Here is a 21,353-nt window from a genome sequence, read left to right as displayed (position 1 = left end):
GGTATACAGCAAAGTGATTCAGTTATACATTATATGTAGGTTATATACATCATAGAACCTATAATAGTTATATAATATATACAGGTTATATATATTATATGTATGTGCATGTGTGTGTGTGTGTATATATACACACACATACAATACATACATGTGTTCTTTTTCAGATTCTTTCCCATTATAGGTTATTATAAGTGCTATGCAGTAGGTCCCTGTTGTTTACCAATTTTATATATAGTAGTGTGTATGTGTTAATCCCAAACTCCTAATTTCTCTCCTCCCCCTTCTCCCCCTACTATCTCCTTTGATAATCGTTAAGTTTGTTTTCTATGACTATGAGTATATTTCTGTTTTGTAAATAAGTTCATTTGTATTATTTTTTAGATTTCATATATAAGTGATATGATATTTGTCTTTGTTTAATTTACTTCACTTAATATGATAATCTCTAGGTCTATGTTCAGGTGATCTTTATAAAGGGGTAATTTGATCCTGTCATTCTTTTGGTTAAACTATAGGTAGCATTTCACTGCTCTCAAGACCAAGTTTTCAAGCCATAACAGGCTCAAGAGAGCCCTGTGATTCTGCCCCGATCCCCTCTCTGTACTCCACAGCCATGACTTATCTGACTCTCCTTTTTCCTTTCTTCTCTCTCTCTGAAGGTGCTGGCCTTTTGGCTTCTGAAACAGGGCATGCTTCTTTCTACCTGTGTGTTTGCCATTCTCTCTGCCTGGACATCCTTCTCTCTTCACCTAGTTATTTCTTATTTATCATTCGGATCTCAGCTTAAATATTTCTCCTTAAGTTTTCTCTGACCCACAGCTAAGTGTAGGGCTCCCAATATATACTCTCTCAGCTCTCTGAACTTCACTTTCATAGCATTAATCAAAATTGTAATTAACTCATTTTGAAAGGAGGGTGTCTATCAGATTACTATGGCTTCCTCCATGGAGAGTTGCCCAAGATTGTCTGTGTCCTCCTGCTTATCGCTTGTATATACAATTATTTTTCTTTTCTATTCTGTTAACATCCAGCCCCCTTCAACAGTCCTCCAAACTTAGGGGTAGCAATCACTGTCTTCTGCTGAGCCACCCAGGGACATGCTGCTCAGATATGTCAATCATTCTTCATGCTGTTCCCCGACACCACCTATATGTCTACATCCTAGTAACACATTCCTAAGCTTTTACCATCTTTTCCAAGGTCTTGCATAACTACTTAATCATTGGGCTTTATCACTTGCCAGACATCCTCTTACCCTCACAATCTCTGCTCAAGCCACACTCAGTTTTTTTCCTTACATCATCCCATGGACCATGTTTCTTTTTTGGCCTCTGGTCCCTGACACATGCTGTTCCATAGTCAAAACAGAGAAGTCTACTCTTAACCCTGCTAAGACCTTCCTTTCACTGCTTAAATTCTACTCATCCTTCAAGACTTATCTTACATTTCAATCCTCAAAGTAGCTTTTCCTCCCCCTTTGTTCTGCCAGTCTGCTTACCACAGGCAGAATATTGGTTCTTAAAGATGTTGGTGTTCTGTCCTCATCCCTGGAATCAGCAAGAGGGAATTAACATTGCAGATGGAATATGGTTTGTTAATTAGGTATCCTTGAGATGGATATACACCTGGACTACCTTGATGGGCTCAATGAAACCACAAGAGTCCTTATAAAGTAGAATAGAGAGACAGAAGAGTCAGTGTCAGAGATGTGGTATGAAAGCAATTCTGCTGGCCATTGATGACTTTAAAGATGGGAAAGAGTCATAAGCTAAGGAATGCAGGCAACCTTTATAAAGCTGGAAAACGTAAGGAAATGGATTCTTTATAAGAATCTCCAGAAGAAAAACCGCCCTGATGATACCTTGAGTTTAGCCTAGTGAAATGCATTTCAGGCTTTTGACCTCCAGAATTGTAATATAATAAATTTTCTTTGTCTTAAGCCACTGAATTTTGACAAGCTGTTACAGCAGCTGTAGGAAACTGATACTGTGTTCTTCCCAAAGGTTTCCATATTTTGTACTTCTTTTGTTGTAGCTTTTATCATTCTGTATTATGATTGTCTATTTGTTTATCTGATTCTTTTACTAGACTCAGAAGTCCACAAAAAAGACAATAACTTTCTATTCACTGTCTTATATCCAGTGTTAACTATAGTGTCTGGAAGATAGCAGGCTTTTTTTTTTCTTGGCTTCACCCATGGAATGTGGAAGTTCCTGGACCAGAGACTGAACCCATGCCACAGCAGCAACCCAAGCTGCTTCAGTGACAAAGCCGACCCTTAATCTACTGTGCCACAAGAGAACTCCAAGGTAGTTGGTTTTTTAATAAGTATTTGCTGAGTAAATTCATGGCAGGGCCAGAATTCAAACATGGATCTTTGACACTATGCAGTAGCCTCTTTGGTCCTGAAGCAGACACTACCTGAGAGTTTTCTTCCTCCAGGAAATCTGCCGAGAGGTCTTCTGAAATCAGAAATAGGTTGGCCAAATTCAGTTATTTGTGAAAAGTTTCCCAAATATATATTGACCTCCTGTGCTATGACCTTTCAGTGACCATCTAGACAGAAACACATTGTAAAAGAATTTATTGGATCCCATTAACTTCTTTAAGTTAGGAGATGGTATATTTCTCATTTGCCCTTAAAATCAATTACATACTTGTGTTTCAATGACATATTGTTCAGAAATGGCCAGAAACAACTGGGTAGAGACAACAATGGCTGCCAATGGGCCACACACTGTTTCAGATCCTATGGTTCACTGTTTCTTAACCCAGGGCTATCCTATGCTCCTCAAAAGTTTATTTCCTCAGGTGAAATAAACAGTTTCATATGTTTCAGCCACTTGCATAACAAAACTGGAAATGCTATGGGGGAGTCTATTCAGGGCTTCAACGTGCCTCATGATGCGTGCTGAAAGTTCCTGGGAGTTACCGGGGAGTTCCCGTCATGGCTCAGTGGTTAACGAATCCAACTAGGAACCATGAGGTTGCAGGTTCGATACCTGGCCTTGCTCAGTGGGTTGAGGATCCGGCTTTGCCGCGAGCTGTGGTGTAGGTTGCAGACACGGCTCAGATCCCACATTGCTGTAGCTCTGGCATAGGCCAGTGGCTACAGCTCCAATTTGACCCCTAGCCTGGAAACCTCCATATGCCGCAGGAGCAGCCCAAGAAATGGCAAAAAAAAAAAAAAAAAGACAAAAAAAAGACAAAAAAAGAAAAAAAGTTCCTGGATACCACCTACATGACAAAACAGAATAAATCATATAATTTTAATAGGCTAATACCCGGACTTTTTATTCTTTCCTTTTTGGTATTTCTCTCCAGTGAATGATTTGGTGGGTGAATATCAAAAGCTATTGGAATTCAGTGCATTATCACTCTCCAAGCCTTATATTTTAAGATGGAATGAAAGAAAAGAAAAAAAAAAAACTCTTCTAAATGATTCTTTTTATCTTTTCCAGTACAATAACTTTACCAACTAAAATCACTAAGAAATTAAAGATGACTAAGGAACATTAGGAAAGCTGTCAGTGCATTTTTAAAAATGAGAGAGAAAGTTGCAGTATTTATTAAGCCTTCAGGGGAGGCAAGATATATTCTTCCAAATAATAATAATTGAAGTATATTTCTATTATTTTTTTCTCAAGACTCATCAAGCACTTTTACCAAATTTTGGAATGCTTCAACAACTTCAAACAGATAGAGGGTTAAATGCCATGAGGAATGTTAGTGTGGGAGATAGAAAGAGAACAACCTTTTTGGATTTCTAGTAGTCAGCATATTATTTTGCAGAACATAATTTTGGTTTAGATGACCTTGAAAATTTACACACATTTTCTTTTGGACTGCAAAAGAAACATTTTGTTATAATTTTGAGGGTTAAATTTTAATTAAAGGGATATTTATTTCCTTCAGAAAGAGTCTAAATTTCACAAAATTAGGAAATTCAAAAAATAGTCAATGAAAATATTTTGGATCCTGGAGAAGCTTCACCAGAAAGCTCTCCACCGTGGCTTCTGCCAAGGTTGTTTTGTGAAGGGAGCCAAAGACACTGGGCTGCTTGCTGAAGGATAAAAACCAAAGCATCAAACAGGCTACTTCAACACATTGCAGCCCTCCTGAAGTCACTTGGAGTGTGAGAAGAAACCTAAAGTCTGGCTCAGGAGCAAAACACATGTGGCTGGAACTATTGGAAAAAAAATTTTTTTTACCAACATAGATCAGCAGCTTCAGATCCATAAGATGAAAGGTTTTATAAAATGGTATGTCAAGTACTGCAGAGGAAAACAGGAATAAAAGTGCACCAACACAAAACTGGTTTCCATATAAGCAGTGAAAAGGCAAATAATCCCTCTGATAAATCTATCTTGTTTCTATTACCAATTCAATCAGGCTGCTGCAAAGATTTGCAAACAAATACCAGAATAAACCCAGGATTCCCCAAGCCTCATTTCACCTCTGTCCAGCTGAAAAGTACTTTTTCTCCCTAAATTGTTCTAAGGTTGAAAATACAATTTAGAGTTGATCATGCCCAGATTTTCATGCTATGAAGGCGTTGCTTTGTAGTGGTTGCGTCTTCCATTCATGCATGAAAGACATTTGTACTGTCTTCTTTTTCATCCCTGTCAGAACAGACCATCTACCACAGCACACTTCACTGTGCTTTGCTGGATCAAACCAGCTTGCTATGGAACATCTGTCCCATATACACTGCCATGTAAAAGTGCAGTGTGGTGATAATGGAAAAATAAGTTTTAACATTCAGTGCTTTTAAGCAGATAACTTACATTTGCTTTGATTATGCTGATACAGTGAAAATGAACAGAATAAGTATAAAGAAGGTCTGATAAAACACCGTGTTTGTGGATGAGACAAGAAGCTCACAAATTCTGTTTTCAACTCACCAGAACTTAAATTTATCACTAAATGGGATCAATTATTGGGAGCTGGTTTCCTTGGAAAATAGAAATCTGTTTCTGAAAATGGGTGAAAAATATAAGACAAACTTGTATTAGAGATATATAATAAGAAAGTCTAGTACAGCAAGATCTTTAGATCTACAAGTAGGCACTTGTGAAATACACTTGCATTACATAGGTACTGTGTCACTGAATATTGGCTGAATGTTGTGACACTTTATCTGGCATTTCAGTTAGTATTTTTCACATTAGGAAGTTTCCTAATTAGCTTAAGCTAATGTTAATGAAGAATATTAAGATTCTTTCCCTCTCTACCTAAAGCCACAAACTGTCAAGTTTTGATTTCTTGACTTTTCTCTTTCATCCCCTGATACCAGAATGACAATTTGCTTTTGTCTGACAGCATCCTTTACTATGGCATGGCTATTTGCTATTTTGGATTTGTTAAGGCCTGATTGAATTGTAACTTACCCTTTTAGCCATGTGGTTGAGTATTAGCATTGCATTTGTAATTTGGAATTTTTATTAGTTTTTCATTTCCTTGGAAAAAATATTTCCAGTTTATGAGTGGGGTTTGTTGCAAAAAAAAAAAAATCTAAATTGTTTGGCAGGAGGTCAAATGATAATTTTCTGCGGGAGTGGGAGTTTTCTATCTCCAAAGTTTCTTCAATCACTTCATCACATTGTAACTGAAATAATATTAATTGAGCCACAAAGGCCAAATTGGTAGAGCTCCTAAACCTTGAGTCTTGTCCCCTAATTTTACTTCCTTCTTGTTGAATTTGAGAGAGGCAAAGTGTGACAGAAAATGGTAAGGAAACCTATGGCTGGGCCTGAGAAACTCCTCTGCCACCACCAAAGTCTCCCTCGGCTTGAAATTAGGAGGGCAGAGGCTTGGAGAGGGCCCTGGCGGAGAAGAAAGAAAACCTGCAGCTAGACAATGCACTTGTAGCATGTTATGAGTATGCTCTGTCATTGGCTATTAATGAATTAGATCTTAATAAAAGCCTGAGCTTTCCCCTTATCAAATCAAAACATTTTAAGAAGTCACTGATTTTAAACATTCCTTGAGCATGTGATTTTTCACTATCCTTGATGTGGGAGTCCTATCTGATACAGGACAGATTTGCCCTAAGCATCACCATTTAGGACGCTTGTTCGCAGCACTACAGACCCCATGGCAGTAGTCAGGGAAAATGTGGCCTCTTATTCTGGGAGATGAAAGTTTAATGAGAATCAGTAAGTAAGAAGACAACATAATTAGTTACTCCTTCAAGAAAATAATTTAAATCTTAAAAAGAAATTTTTTAAATTGGAATTTTATTTTTAATTTCAAGTTTATATTCCTAACTGCAAGAGAGTCAACAATTAGCATATCTCTTAAAAAAACCTGACTTTTAATTTAGCATTCAGGCTGATATCATTGATGGTCTATAGCTCATGATATAAGCAATTCATCTTATGTGTCAGTTTTCTTATTTTCAAAATTGATGATGATAATCATATTTAATGATATCTAAATGATATATAGCATAACTACATACAGTTGAAGATACATGAACTTATTTCCCTGGATTTTCTTTGATTGTATTAAATCCCAACCATACTTAAACCTTCCACTGAATCTAGTTTTGCAATATTTAACTGAGGAATAAAGAAGATAGCTTGGGGTAAGGGGGAATCAAAAAAGTAGAAGATGCTTCAAATTAGTTAGTGAGCAGAATTAGCAACAGCCAGAAAGACTAGATTTCCCCCCAACTCTTATTTTTAAGAAGTTTTTTTACTCTCCCTGTGCCCCCATTTCTGCATCTCATCTCAAGCCCTAGTTCATTATGAACACTAAGTATAAGATCAGTTTGAGGAAAAGGTAAAGTTAAATGTAACATTTAGTAAAACTTATGGAAATGATTTAAGGAAGGAAGGCATAATTTGAAATTCGCTAAGTAGACAAAACTAATATCCATCTCCATTCCTATTTCTGTAAAAATTTTTAAAGTGAAGAAGTCTTTATTTACTATGACTAATGTAATCATGATTTCATATCTCTTGTGAATTGCAACAATAGTGTTGATATTGAAACAATATCCAGTAGTACAAAGATATGTAAGAATTTGTAGGAGCAGAAGAAATAGATATCTAGAACAAAGGTCAATCACAAAAATGACGTTTTAAGTGGCCACTAAATAATTTTTAAACCACATTTTGAAATTTATTAATTGAACGTTTAGTAAATTTGGCTTTTATAAATGTGATGTGTATACTTGTTTCCTGATTTCTACAAATTATAAAAGATAATATAACATCAATAGCAGTAGGCGATTTTTGAATGTGAAATTAAATGTGATAGTTTTTTTTTAACTGAAAAATGAAGTGAATGCAAATGTATAAAGGCAGTTTCTCCAAGATTTCAAAGAACGACCCATTTAAACAGATGACATTTTACTATTTTTAATAGATGACAAATTGCAATCAAATGACAAAATGTATACAGAATATCTGACTATATTTTATTTAAAGAAAACTATTATAAAAATCATTATTATAATTCACTGTAGCAACTTAGCACAATGATTACACAGAAGCTATTAGTCAAATGATTAGATGATGATCTTTACAGAACCAATGGATATGTGAATAAACTGTGACAGCTTAAGAACTTACATTGTAACTTTCAAATACTTTGACTAGTATACACTTGATTTTAATCCATCAAAAATAATGTGAATGTTAATTTTAGTCCTATATTTCTTACAGTGATCTATCAAAGAGTAAAACGTGCCTTTACAATTTTGAAATCTCTTAAATTGCAGTTTTCATATCTGCATTCTCTTCTCATTATTTTGAAAGTGTCAAAATACTTTCTGTTTAACAGTAAGTGTAACGTGGAGAAAGAACACACTACTAAAATGTATTTAATCAGAATTTATATTTGCACCCCCCCATAACACATGGCTCAAGGTCTTTCTTGATCAGTATACACTGAAGCCACAAAAGATGAGCATCTTAGACAATAAAGTTTCTATAGGATCGCTATTGATCGGGAGGTTAATCATTTTGGTTTTTAATCTTCTGAAAGTGCACACTGAGAAATACTTTTTCAGCTTCAGAAAAGTTGTTAAATCTCTTTTAATATAATTTAATTATAAATGATAGCAATTCAATTCAGTCATTTGGGTAGACACTCTTTTCCAGAGAAGGTCTATAAATAACTAAGGTTAATTCACCACATTTTAAAACCAAACATGTTTGAACAAGCTGCTTGTAATCTTAATTTTCAAATTACAATAATGGAATCTCTTGTAAATCTTAATACCAATTATTTCTGTCTGAATTAACTTGCAATCTTTATTGACACAAGGAAAACTGCAGGTTTCTTTTCTTGCCGATAATTATATTGCTGTGGTTATTAGAATTATAGTGTCTCTGCTTTGTTCAAAGCTCGTAAGGGCAGGTTTTCTGAACTTGGATTTATTACCACTTACTTATTTCAGGTCCAGCACAACTCGGGAGGGAGTTGTGACAAAGACTCTTCAACTGATATTTTAGCATATTAAAAGGTCAGCAACATCAATGGGGAACCTTAGATACAAAGTTTAGGAATATTTACTTGTGCAAGAGAAAATATGCTTTGTAGCTTAGTGCCATTAAAAAAAAAGTCTTACTTTAGCTTTCGATTTTCTCAAATAATAGAAATAGTGCTGTCACTGAATTTTACGCTTATATTATGCAAAAAAATAGCCGATACATTTTAGCAGATAAGAAAAAAGTATTTCTTAATTGAAGTATAGCTGATTTACAGAATAAAAGTATTTTTGAATAGTTTTTTTTCTGTAAGAATTTCTTCCCTAGAAGTCTCTGCTGCTTTTCTTTCTACATTGATACTTTTCTCTTGTGACTTTACCTGTCTCTCTTCCCACCCCCACCTTTTTCTCTTGTTCTCTTTCAAAGCATTTTTTCAATCAGCACATGAGTTCCTGAAAGAATATTATTTAGTCTTGGCTTTTCCCTCAACTTTATTCAGCAAAGCTACTGACTTGAACAAAAGCAGTACTGTACCTGCTCCTGGCCGCCAGAAACAATGACGAGCGCCCTGATAAGATTAGATGTAATTTTAAATCCAGCGGGGACAAAGGCTCCCTCCCATTCACCCCACTCATAACCCCTACTGTAATTCCACCACAGTGAGCAGTTGAAAAATCCCTGACCAGAGCCAGACTGCTTGGTAAGCGCCACCTAACAGACATCGAAACATGATCTGCATCATTTTCAGGCTTGGCAGACATTTTGTGCATAAAAAAGAAAGGAAAAGAAAAAGAAAGGCAAGGAAAGAAAGAAAAGAAAAAAAAAAAAAGACCATCTTTGAAACCAGACACAAGCAGACTTTATACATTCCCAGTTTTATAGTTTTAAGAAGGACTTAAATCTGAACTATCAAAACAAAAAAAGAAAAGAAAGATATGTTGCGAACACGTATAAAATAATTTTCTTTTTGAGCAGCAACTATTTGAAGTTGCTGTTTATATTGAAGTTAAATTGTTCTTTGGATTGCATAGTGTTGTAAACTATTGAAATAAGCATAAAAGTTTGTGTGTGAATCTAAGAATCTAGGTGACCAATGTGAATTTTTTTTTAAGTCGTAAACATTTATTCTTTAATTCTGTGAAAATACCTATAGAGTGTTGGAGTCCTTTCCTTTTTCTTTTATTCTTTGGAAAAGAACATTGACTGAATATTTACCTTTATGTGTTACATTGATTCTGATCACAAAACTCTATTGATTTCTCTTTCCTTGTACTAGATGCAAATAATTACTTAATCTTTGTTGTGTTCCATTTCTCTATCTATCCATTTATTTAATCTATCACTACTCTTTCCATAAATACAAAACACAGATTTTTAGATTTTAGGAGGAAAATTATATTGACAACAAGGAAAATGTATTTAATTATACAGATGCAACTTACTTTTCCACACAAGGGTTTTTATAATATTATAGTAAGTTTGAATTTTTGTGCAAAAAAATCATTTAAACTGCATTATAAACTTTTAAAGTCAAAGGTAACCTGTTTATAATGTGGATAAGATCTACTTAATTTGTTGGTTTTAAGATGCATTTGTTGTATTGAACATTCTTTATAGGGGGCATGACTGCATTGCTAAAGAAAAGTCAGATGTTGAAACTGGATAAAGAGTCTTAACCGACTAAATTTGAGAGGCTTGCTAATCTCTGAACTTCTGATCCCATAGTAGTAGGTATTTTTGAGTTAATACAAGAGGACAACTCGCTACACTCGCCTAGTTATGGAAATTAGTGACGTTTTGAGTGTGGAGCCTGCTTATTACCTGACAAATATGCATGCGTGTGCCGTGATTGCCCTCATTTCTTGTAAACTTCAGAGATCTGAGAAAGTACCTTTAGAATCTTAATCCCTATTCCAACCCATGATAAATTCATATGTTGTTTTCTTCTGAGATAAGAAAGAAACCTAAATAGTAGGAATTTTCATAAGATTTCAGCTAAGTTGATTACAATAAACATTGTTGAAATGTGTTGATTTCCTTGAAAGTAACAGACTACATTGATTTTTAAAACAGTTTTGGTGGGAAAGAATGTCTCTCTTTCTTTTACCTTTTCCTTCCCTTCCCTTCCCTTCTCTTCCCTTTCCTTTTCTTGTCTTCATCGTGCCTTGCTTTTTGTGTGTCTCTGTGTTTTCGTCTGCCAGCAATGTAACCAAACATCTTCAATGCTCCTCGTTCTACCTCTTGTATCCTGCTCTATACCTGGGAAGATGTGTATGGGGCAGCAAAACACATTACAATTGGGGGAAATGGTAAAGATGATTTTCCTTTGGACAGCCTCTTCCCAGATTCTCAGCTATCTCCGTATATTCCTAGATCCTCAGCAGATTTCCTGAGGAGTTCCCCTTTTGCTCTTCCCCACCCCCTTTCTGCCTTTCCTTACTTCCAACCATGCACTGGACACTGTCTTAGGTCCTGGAGAGTAAGAAGACACAAGTAGGACATAGTTCCTGTTCTCAGGAGCTCATAACCTGGTTACCAGAGCCTCAAGAAAAGAAATAGTGGTTGCTTTCAACCTTTCCCTCTCACATGATCCTGATCAGAGCTGAAGCTTCCCATCTTCCAGTTTCTTCAACCCACTAGGAACCTGGAAATGAATGCAAGCTAAAGTAACTGATAATCTTTGAAAATCTTGCTCATCTTGTGACAGCATTTCCATTTTAGCTTTTGCTTCAAAAGTGGGATATAGTAAGCATTTTTGTCAACAAAGAGCACAGAGGAAAGAGAGGGGCTTTTTATATGAGCACTCCTTCATCAGAATCTCTCAACCATGACCTAAGTGTGTTTGTACTAAGGTTGCCCTCATCTTCTTGGTCCATCAGGATTCTCGGAGAAATTTGTTACAATTGTAGAAATTTACTTTTTTTTTTCATATTTATTACTTTCCGTATATACTTCATAAAAGAAAAATAATTTATTATTTTTATTATTTACATACAAATAAATTCTCATCATTAAGCAATAAAATTTATATAGCTATTGAAATACTGTTTTCTGCATTACTAATATATCCTTGTAAAAATTTGAGATGAACCCCAGCTTCAGAAAACCTATACTTGGGAACTCTCTACTTCTGTGTACTCCCGCTAGCATTATTTTAAACCCATAATTAATACATGTCTGTTGTAATATCACGAGATCCACATAGACAAAAAGAACAAAAAATAAGAAAAACATGTTGTATTATATTCCTAGCACTCAGAGATAGCAGATCTTAACATCTGCTTTCAACTTTTTTTCCTATCCAGATATTTTTAAATTTTTCCACAACTGAGATCAGAGTATGCACAGCAGTTTTAAACCATTTTAACTTAATAGTATATCACAAATGTTTAAAATTCACTAGAAGGATTATGCTTAATCTTTATAAATTTGTTTCTGTCTTTTAAATATCTGGATGGTGTAGATGTGCAATTTATGCAAAAATTCCCTTTTGTTTCTTGTCTTCTTTCTCCTTCTATTACACTAATGTATTCTTTTCTGGCTCTTTAACTCCAGCCTCTAAGCCTTTTTTTTTTCCCCCCTGTTCGGCCACTTCCAAATGGAAAAGTCTTTCTTCCTTTATCTGCTTGTCTGGAAATGGTGTTCACCCTACAAGACTCAACTATAGATCTCTTTTTCCAGAACTCCAATCCAGCATTCATCTCTGCATTCTTTTCATGCCTTTAGTGTACTTGTATTATGGAATTTATCACACTTTGTATGGAATAGCATTGGCCTGGATCAGAGATCAGACTCTGCAAGCCTAGCAATGACATTGGTGAGGTGTTTTCCTCTGGGTCTATGTCGAATGCTCTGGCCAGAGCAGGCTCTAGATGGCGTGGACTGTTTGGGGAAGTCTTTACTTGTCATGGAAACCACAGGACCACAAAACAGCTGCCCAGCTAAATTCTGTAATCTGTGCAGGCCCGGTGAGTCATGTGTTAGAGGGCATGAACCCAGACCGTAGTTAGGGTTCAGGCAAATGCAAATCTGATTGAAGGCATGTGGGTTTCTCCAGAGAGACTCAATTGTTAGGGAAGATTTCAGCTCCCTAAGAGAAAAACCACCTGTGAGTTGAGAGAGCCTGACCGGTAGGGTTGAAATGTTACACGGGGCCGTGGCTACCCATGCACCAGGAGACTGTGCCTGACTTGCCATGCCTGGCTATCCCTGCTCTGTCCTGGGAAGGAGACTGCTGTGCAAATAGAATGACTTGTGCCACTGGGGACCTAAAGGCTCTGCTCAAACCACCCTGAAAGGGTCAGACTCAGAGACAAATAGTACAGCTTGGATGTAGCCTGTGTTGAGTGGAGAGCCAGCAGGAGCAGGGAGACAAGCTCGCAGCAGAGTGCTGAGGTCCATGGAGCGGGACAGGGCAAGCACAAAACCTGAGCTGAGAGCCTTCTGGAGAAGACCCTGTCGGCCCCCCATCTCTTTCCAGTTGGCTGACTGAGTCCTGGAGGGAGCACCAGCAAAGAATGCCCTTCCTCTGGTCAGAGTGGTAGGATTTAGGGTTTGGCTTCTGGTGTGATATGCAGACACATGTAGCGACTACATCATTTTTGACCCTTGTATTCTCTAGCACTTAGGATGGTTTCTTATAAATACATGATGGATTCGATTATTTGTAAAACTTACAGATGTGGCTGAAGCCTAATATATACCTGGCATTATTCTAGGTACTGGGACAAAAATGGTCAGCAGAAACATAGTACTTGGCCTCATGGGTAAATATCTATTAAACTAGAATGCGAGCAAATAGATGTATATTTCAAAAAGTTTATTTTGAAATATAATAACCCAAGTTTCACTTTTTAAATAGGTGCATAAACATATGGAGGGGCAAGCAGTTCTAAAACAAAATAACCTAACAGGTTTACAAATGATCCTTCAGAGATATTGATATATAAATTGATACTTTGGAATGTACATGAATTTTTTCAAGTCACTAGGCTAAGTGACTTGCTTTGGAACCCTAAATTGTTCATTAGCATGTGGGGGAGATGCATGTTTTGTATGCAACACAACTTACTTGGAATTGTATTCCTTGGGTTTTTTTTGACCTGACAAGGAAACATAAAGTGAAGATTGATAATTACTTTGAACTGGATTCTTTAATAATTATTATTCCTCTCTTAATGTACTCAGGATACTATGCTTAGTCTTAAGAATGAAAAAAAAAAAAAATCTTTCCTCCGCACTGCTGACAGATCAGAATCTTGATCTGCAGTGTTCAGCCTGGATGGGAGCAGGGGAAGTGCACTGCTGGGAAACGGGATTGTCCAAACAGCTGGAAATAGACTAGGTACTTGCAAGCACTCATTCATGCATGGTGAATCTATCCAAAGTATTCCTATCCATTTCTCACTTGAGTCCTGTTATTTTGAAAAATCCTGAGATGAATTTTCTATAATTATAATTACAAAATGGACAAAAACCACCTCTTTTCAAAAGTCTTATTCCCTCCTGAAGTGAGTTTAATCACGAAAATGACTACAGTGCGTGGCATTTCATATTTTCCAAAGATTAGTCACACATTTCATTTTTATAGCAACCCCTGAGCCTAGTAGTATTATCTTCATTTTGTAGGTAACAGAACTGGCTAAAGATATTAGGTAATTTGTCCATTTTGACTAAGATGTAATAAGAAATTGGTCAGTAATCAGAAAACAAGCATAAAAACCACTTATTTTTCTCCCACTTTCAGCAAAATGTGATACTTCTAGCTGTTTAGGGGAGATGCTTGTAATACACCTGGCATGACCTCTGTCCACAATGACCCTTGTCTTGAGATAAATAAACCATTGATGTAAAAGACATAGATCATTATATTAAAAGTGCAGAATAATAGAGGGCAAGTGACCGATACAGTCTGAGGGCCTATGGAGTAGTGCCATAGCTCGGAGATGTGAATGCTATTAATACTGGGGACATTGCTTTCTTGGTGTGCAAGGGAGGTGTTGGGTGACTGACTACCTTTTAAGTCACTAGAAGTTTATCATAAAATAATAGCACTGAAACCAGTAAACAACACTGAATACTTCTGAGTCGTAGAAGGGTTTCACAGAGAAGCAGTGTGCTTCATAATTTCCAATATGAAAATCCACCTAAACATTTTACATATGAAAAATCCATATCAGTATTTATCAATAAGTATGAGAAATTTTTAAACACATAAGCTCTTACAACAGCACCTTTCTCAGTCCGAAGTTTTTAAGCCAAGGTAGAAAAATGGACTCTGTTCCCAGATCCTTCTCTCTTCTCTCAGAGGGTGCTTAGAATATATTGCAAAAGAGTGCATACTCCCTTCAAGGAGAACCTGGAAGAAAGACAGAATGCAATACCTCACTTCCATGTAATGTAAGGTGATACGTTTTAAAGTAGAGGTTTTATTTTACAATAGACCTACAGCATATATTCCCACAGGTTTAACCCTGACCTACACCGAAAGGATCTGAGATATCTACTAATTAGGTACTAAAGTTTTTGAAGAGAAAAAGATTTAAAAAGAAAAAAAAAGTTGCCTACATCTTTCAAGCCCCAGGGCAGCTACCATTTATGCAGACAGTAATGAGTTATGCAGGCCAAGGCATCTCAGCTTGTTCTTAGAGAAATAAGGGAAGCTTGTTTTGCTGAAATAAATTTTTTTCCCCTTCAGAATTTCTTTCAGCTTCTTCAGTTGAAAGAAATCTCTATAAAGATTTAAACATGTTTAAATTTAGACACTCGATATGTGACTTTGTTTTTGTAGACAACAGTTTTATAAACTGATATTGCTTAAAATGTCTATTAATTGACTCATTCTTCAGATATATTGTCTAGATCTGAGCTGATAAGCCCCAGGGTAAAAATTTGTACCCATAAAGAGGAATTTCTCTAAGCCAACCTTTGAAACAATATTTGCTTGAATCCTAGAAATAAAATATTTTGGATGATGTCATTGGGTCAGCACTTTTTAAGTTTTTGAAATTTTAATGTTTTTAATGAAAAATGCTTTTATGATTACTCTTAAGAGCTTATAATATTTAACTTTATTTACAGCCACTATGCTGTCATTAAAAATGCTGATACCATGTTAAGTGGAAGTAACAGGGAGCCTGGCTCCAAACTTCCCATTGAGTTACATGCGTCACTTAATTTCACTCAGTTTTCTTCATTCTTCAGAGATGTTAATAAAAGCCCTTCCCTAAATCATAAGATTTGGAAGGCCAGATGAAATAGTACTTGTAAAAGAATTCTCAAAGTGATGAAGCATCCATATATAGGTGATATAATTGTGAAACACTCAATTTAGCTCTTTGTATTAATCAGAATATGATATATGATACTATTAATGCAATCAGTGATACTTAGGTATTTATTTCAAACTAAAAATATATTTAAGTGTTATGGAGGTGCCGGGGAACATGGCTGTATAGTGCAAAAGACATAGACTTGATGTCAGGGAGAATATACTTGAAATCCTTATTAGGGAAATGATCTTGGACAAGCTCTTTATCTTCTCCAAACCCCAGTTTCCCCATCTGTAAAATAGAAATAGTGGTATTTATCTCATTGGGAATTTACATATTAATGAGGTTCAGTGTTGGCCATAGTACTGATGACTTACAGGCTAGGTACTTTTAGGAAGGTGATTATTACATGAGTACAGCAGTTATTTAACCAATGTTTGATGATGTTGTTTCTTTTTTTAAACTATGTGATCATCATGAAGGTCTGAATGAATCTGCACTCCTCAGAATGCCTGAAGTTACCAGACAGCAGCAGTATTTAGTTTTTAATTCCCTAAGAAAGAATGATTTTAAGGTTGATGTACCCAGGTGTTAGCTATGTTTCAAGGTTGTGGGTTTTTTTGTTTTGTTTTGTTTTTAGGGCCACACCTGCAGTTTATGGAAGTTCCCAGGCTAGGGGTTGAATTGGAGCTACAGCTGCTGGCCTACATCACAGCCTCAGCAACACAGGATCCAAGCCGGATCTGCGGCCTACATCACAGCTCAGGGAAATGCCAGAACTTTAACCTACCACTGAGCGAGGCCAGGGATTGAACCCACGACCTCATGGTTCCTAGTCGGATTTGTTTCTGCCGCATCACGATGGGAACTCCTGTTTCAAGATTTAAAAAAAATCAGATATTAAGCTTGACAAAGAGTATATGGAATAATGGCAATATTCTCCTCTAGATGAACTAAATAATTTCCTTTGCCTTATATTAATTTCTACACAGAATACATTTTTAGTTTCTAAGCATTTTAGAATAAGGGTTTTTATGTATTTACTTTTATGCAGATGAACAAAATTATAAGCTATTTTTGGTATATTTGGTTTATTTTGGTATACTTGGTATAATATGTACCATCATTATAATGGTGGTAGAATTCTTAAGTATTTTCATTGTTTTTTAATATTTTGGGCTTTTAAAAAAATTCTATTTTTATACTCCCTATCTATATCTAAGAGTCAAAAAGAATGTCTATATTCGAAACTGTACTTACATTTTAGAAACAGCAAAACTTACGCATTTTCTTGAATGATAGAAGGAGGCACTTGAGTCCTGGGAATGTTTTATTTTTAAAGAAGCTAACTAAAGTTCTATAGTAGGTTTTATGAGGCATAAAATAAAAATTCAATTCAATTAAAAAAGTTTTTTAAGAAAAAGTTATTTGGCTATCGAGAGTGAGTTCTAATGCACAAGTATTCCCGTAGTAATTTTGTAGGGTAGGTGAATTTTTTAAAAAGAGAATATGGAAAAATAATCCTTTGAGAAATCATTTTATACATGCATCCAATATGTCCATACTAGATAATAAAATGATATAAGAGGTAATAAAAATAGCAAATATAAGCTAGATAGGGTGTTCACTGAAAATAGAGAAAAGTTTTAGCATTTATTTGAGAATTATTATAACAACAGAGGGTTAAAAATGAAAGGACTTCTCTTAAGTTGGTAATAAAGAATATGATACTAGATTGACTTTTCCAGTGGCTTTTAGAGATGGGTGTCACAGAGTCAATGATTCAAGTCAACAGTGGAGAATTTTCATTTTTTTGGTACATAGCTCTTTCTGAGAAAAGGCGATAAGATACTATCATGTTGATACTCTATGGTATGATCTCATTCCACAGAGACGCCTCTTGTAGAGAGTAATTATTTGTCACTAGAAATAAGCAGCCCAAGAAGAGGCTTCTGACTTAAGAGAGTTCTGTGAATAGACTGTATCTAATGGTTTTAATGGAAATAATGGCACCATCATCTTGCTGATCAGATTCAGGGTAAAGATCCAGCTTTCAAAAATTCAGGGGGGACAAGAAGTGTGTTTGGCTAGGTGGCTTGTTCACTTCACTCTTGGTCAAGCAGAAGAGGGTTTACTTCCAGCTCTGACTCAGGAGGACCCGTGGGTAGAGAAAGAAATGAAAAAGTGCATGGAGATCTAAGAGAGAATTAGACTCTCCTTTTCCTATTTCTCCATGGTTGTCTTGGTCAGTGTTAATATTAGGGGCATTTTGCTAGAGAACAGAGATCTTTTCACGTAGCAGACTCTTAATATGTCTTGAATGAATATTGCATGAAAGCAGATAATGTGGAAGAACAGTCAGGACTCTGGATTATTTTAGTTCTGTTAAAGGGTAAATTTTAAAAATTCCCCCCACCCTTTCTATAGTGAATTGCTGATGCACTCATAAATTTGGCCATAGAATTTTGACACTTGGTATTAAAATTAACATCAGATAGTAAAGAGGTATCTATGTTAAACTGAGAGGTATCTAAGTTCAAGTTGAGAACCATTAAAGGAGTCAAATAACCTTTTTTAAAAAAAGAAATGAATTTTGTTTTAGTGACTATGCCTAATTTAGAAAAATAACTAACACAGAAAGAGCAAATGGTGCATATGTGCTTTCTTAATCATTTTAATTGAGTTTCAAAATATTTTAATTCACTAATGAAAGGAGACAAGATGAAATACTGACATTATTTCGGTAGCTATGAACAGCAGTTTTTCAATAAAATTATTGGAGCAAACTTCATTTTTAAAATAGGGTATTGTTATAAAATAATCTTAGTCTTCCTATGTCAAACTTGAAACTCAGGTTTGTTTTTATAAAAATTCAAGACCTTTATATTTTAAAATTGCATGAGGTGACTAAGTCGGGTAAAAGGTCTGTTATTCATGATAGAAGGCTTGAGGATACAAACCTTTTCATCTAAGTCAGGCTGTAAAAATATTTTGATATATGACCTGATTCATTTTTTTCACCTCAATTTTCAGAAATTAAAGAAATAACAGCAAAGAGAAAAGCATTTTGAGTATACAAATAAAAATAGAAAAAAAAAAGCCAACCATTGGCTGGGTAAAATCTACTTACATGCCTTCCACTAATTATTTAGATACCTAAGGCATTAATAGTTGTTGTTGTTGTTGTTTTGTCTTTTTGCCTTTTCTGGGGCTGCTCCTGTGGCATGTGGAAGTTCCCAGGCTAGGGGTCTAATCGGCCTACGCCAGGGCCACAGCAACTCGGGATCCGAGCCTTGTCTGTGACCTACACCACAGCTCACGGCAATGCTGGATCCCTAACCCAATGAGAGAGGCCAGGGATTGAACCCGAAACCTCATGGTTCCTAGTTGGATTCATTAACCACTGAGCCACAACAGGAACTCGAATAGCTGTTTTTTTTTTTTTTTTTATCTGACCATAAATATTAGCTTTTTGGAACTATGTCAGCCTTCCACTAAGGCTGCTAGTTGTTCCACAGTTGTAAAACTAAAACCACCTGTCCTTTTTAGAACTGCTGCTAAATATCTTGTAAGTAATAGTAACTTCCAAGTACAACCTGGACCCTCAAATGAAAATGTGAAACCAAGAGGAGCAAAAATTAACATCAAACTTAAGGCAGCTAAGCTAGTGCATATTTTCAGTTTAATGAGTACTTTTACCTTAACTTTCTTGAAGCCTCAACAATATATTACATGTTTTCTACCTCGGCACTCTGCTTATTCTGCATACACATAATTTGGACCCTACGGATAAAGTAGTTTTGGGCATAAGTGATACTCACACTGCAACAGTCTTAAGAGTTAACCTGGCCTGAGAAATTAACAGTGCTGATAGTACTAAGTTACACATGTCAAAGTGACACCTTTGTCCTTTGATATCATTTCCCAACGAGGTTATCATTGAAACTTCTTCCATTCGAAAGAATTGTATTTCTCAGTCAGCTAAAGTAACTGACAACACAGTGTGAGGTGACATGTAGCTCCAGGTCCTGCTTCCTTTTTTTTTTTTTTTTTTTTTTTCCTGTTGGGAGTTCTCTTAAAAGATTTTAGTTATCTGTCATCAGGCCCAAGTTTAGACTCTCCTGAGCCAAAACAGCTTGGAATGTGTTGGTGAAGAGGACACTCCAGACAGGACAATATGCCTGTCTGCAGGGTGAGCGTGAGGATGAGGGCTTGGAGGTTGGAGCAGCGCTGCCTTGGTGTCAACGGAGGAGGGGAGAGTGCAGCCCCTGGGAACAGATCCCAGTGCTGAAAGCGTGCACTTCAGCCTTTCAGTTTGTACACAAGCCTCAGAGCAACAGCATTATCTGGCAATTGGGCTTCTTATGCCTCGTTTTCAACCCACAAGTAGGAGTGAGGTTGTTGAGGATATCCTCACTCTTAGAGTTACGCACTTTGCATAATGACTCTACTTAGCACGTTAGGAGCGCTGATGTCTAAGTGCCCACCTGCTCCAGAGTCATTACTGCACGCCCTTCAATTAAGCAGCGCGAATATGAATTCCCTTAAGATAAACTGAACATGATTATGGTGGTGGTTAGGTGGATATGTACATTTGTCGAGACCCATCTAACACTGCAAAGAGGGGACCTTTATTGTAAGTTATATCTCAGTGGAGCTGATTTTTGTAAAAAGTTTGGGAATCTCATAGTCTGACGGTTACACAAAATAAGAAAGCTGCTGTTATCAGGGGTATGATCATTTCTGTTATTGTTACAGGAAGAAACTTTTCTGAGCAGAGTTAAGAATTTATAATAAACAGTAAAACTAGCCTGTAAATGATGCATTTTACAATGATTTTATAAAAAAGTATGCCTCCTCTTTTCACTCTTGTATTCCCAGAGCTTTGCCAGGTGCACAGCATGGAATCAGTGCTCAAAAAATATTCTTAGAATAATTGATGTCTGAAACTATAATCAATAGCATATAAAATAACATTATACATCATGGTCTTAAACTATTTTTTAAAATGTGTAAAGCGTAGTGTGATAGAAATATTCATTTAGTTAATCCACAGCCAAAAAGATTTTTGCTTTTGATTCTGTTTTTTGTTTTTGTTTTTGTTTTTGTTTTTGGCCACACCTGTGGCATTCGGAAGTTCTGGGGCCAGAGATTGAACCTGCACCATAGCAGGGACCTGAGCCACAGCAGTGAAAATGCCAGATCCTTACCCACTGAGCCACCAGGGAACTCCTGAAAAGCTATATTTGAACTACTTTGTTAAATATCTCTGAACACTATTAGAATTTTCTTGCTGCTTGGAAATATCGGATGCTCGATGTTCAACATCAGAAGTCAGAATCCAAACACCTTACAATGTGCTGGATTCTGATTTGTCCTCTTAGCAGAACCAAGGAATTTCCTGTCTATTTGATTTTGAGTAGATCAGGCTTTCTAAAACCGGATAGATACTTATATGCTTATTTGGGGGAATAGGTGGGAAATATAACAAGATTTGAAATCCTTTGTCTCTGTTTATTGAAGAGGGTGGTAGTGTGAGTGAGGTGAGTGTGAGAGATGCTTTCCCTCTTATACGAAGAAGTCACGCTCTGTGTTGCATAAGTCATAGGTGTTTTGAACGATTTGCAGGAGTGTACTG

Source organism: Phacochoerus africanus, chromosome 1 (assembly GCF_016906955.1).
Source record: "Phacochoerus africanus isolate WHEZ1 chromosome 1, ROS_Pafr_v1, whole genome shotgun sequence".
Lineage (NCBI taxonomy): Eukaryota > Metazoa > Chordata > Mammalia > Artiodactyla > Suidae > Phacochoerus > Phacochoerus africanus.
Note: the sequence above shows the minus strand (reverse complement) of the source record.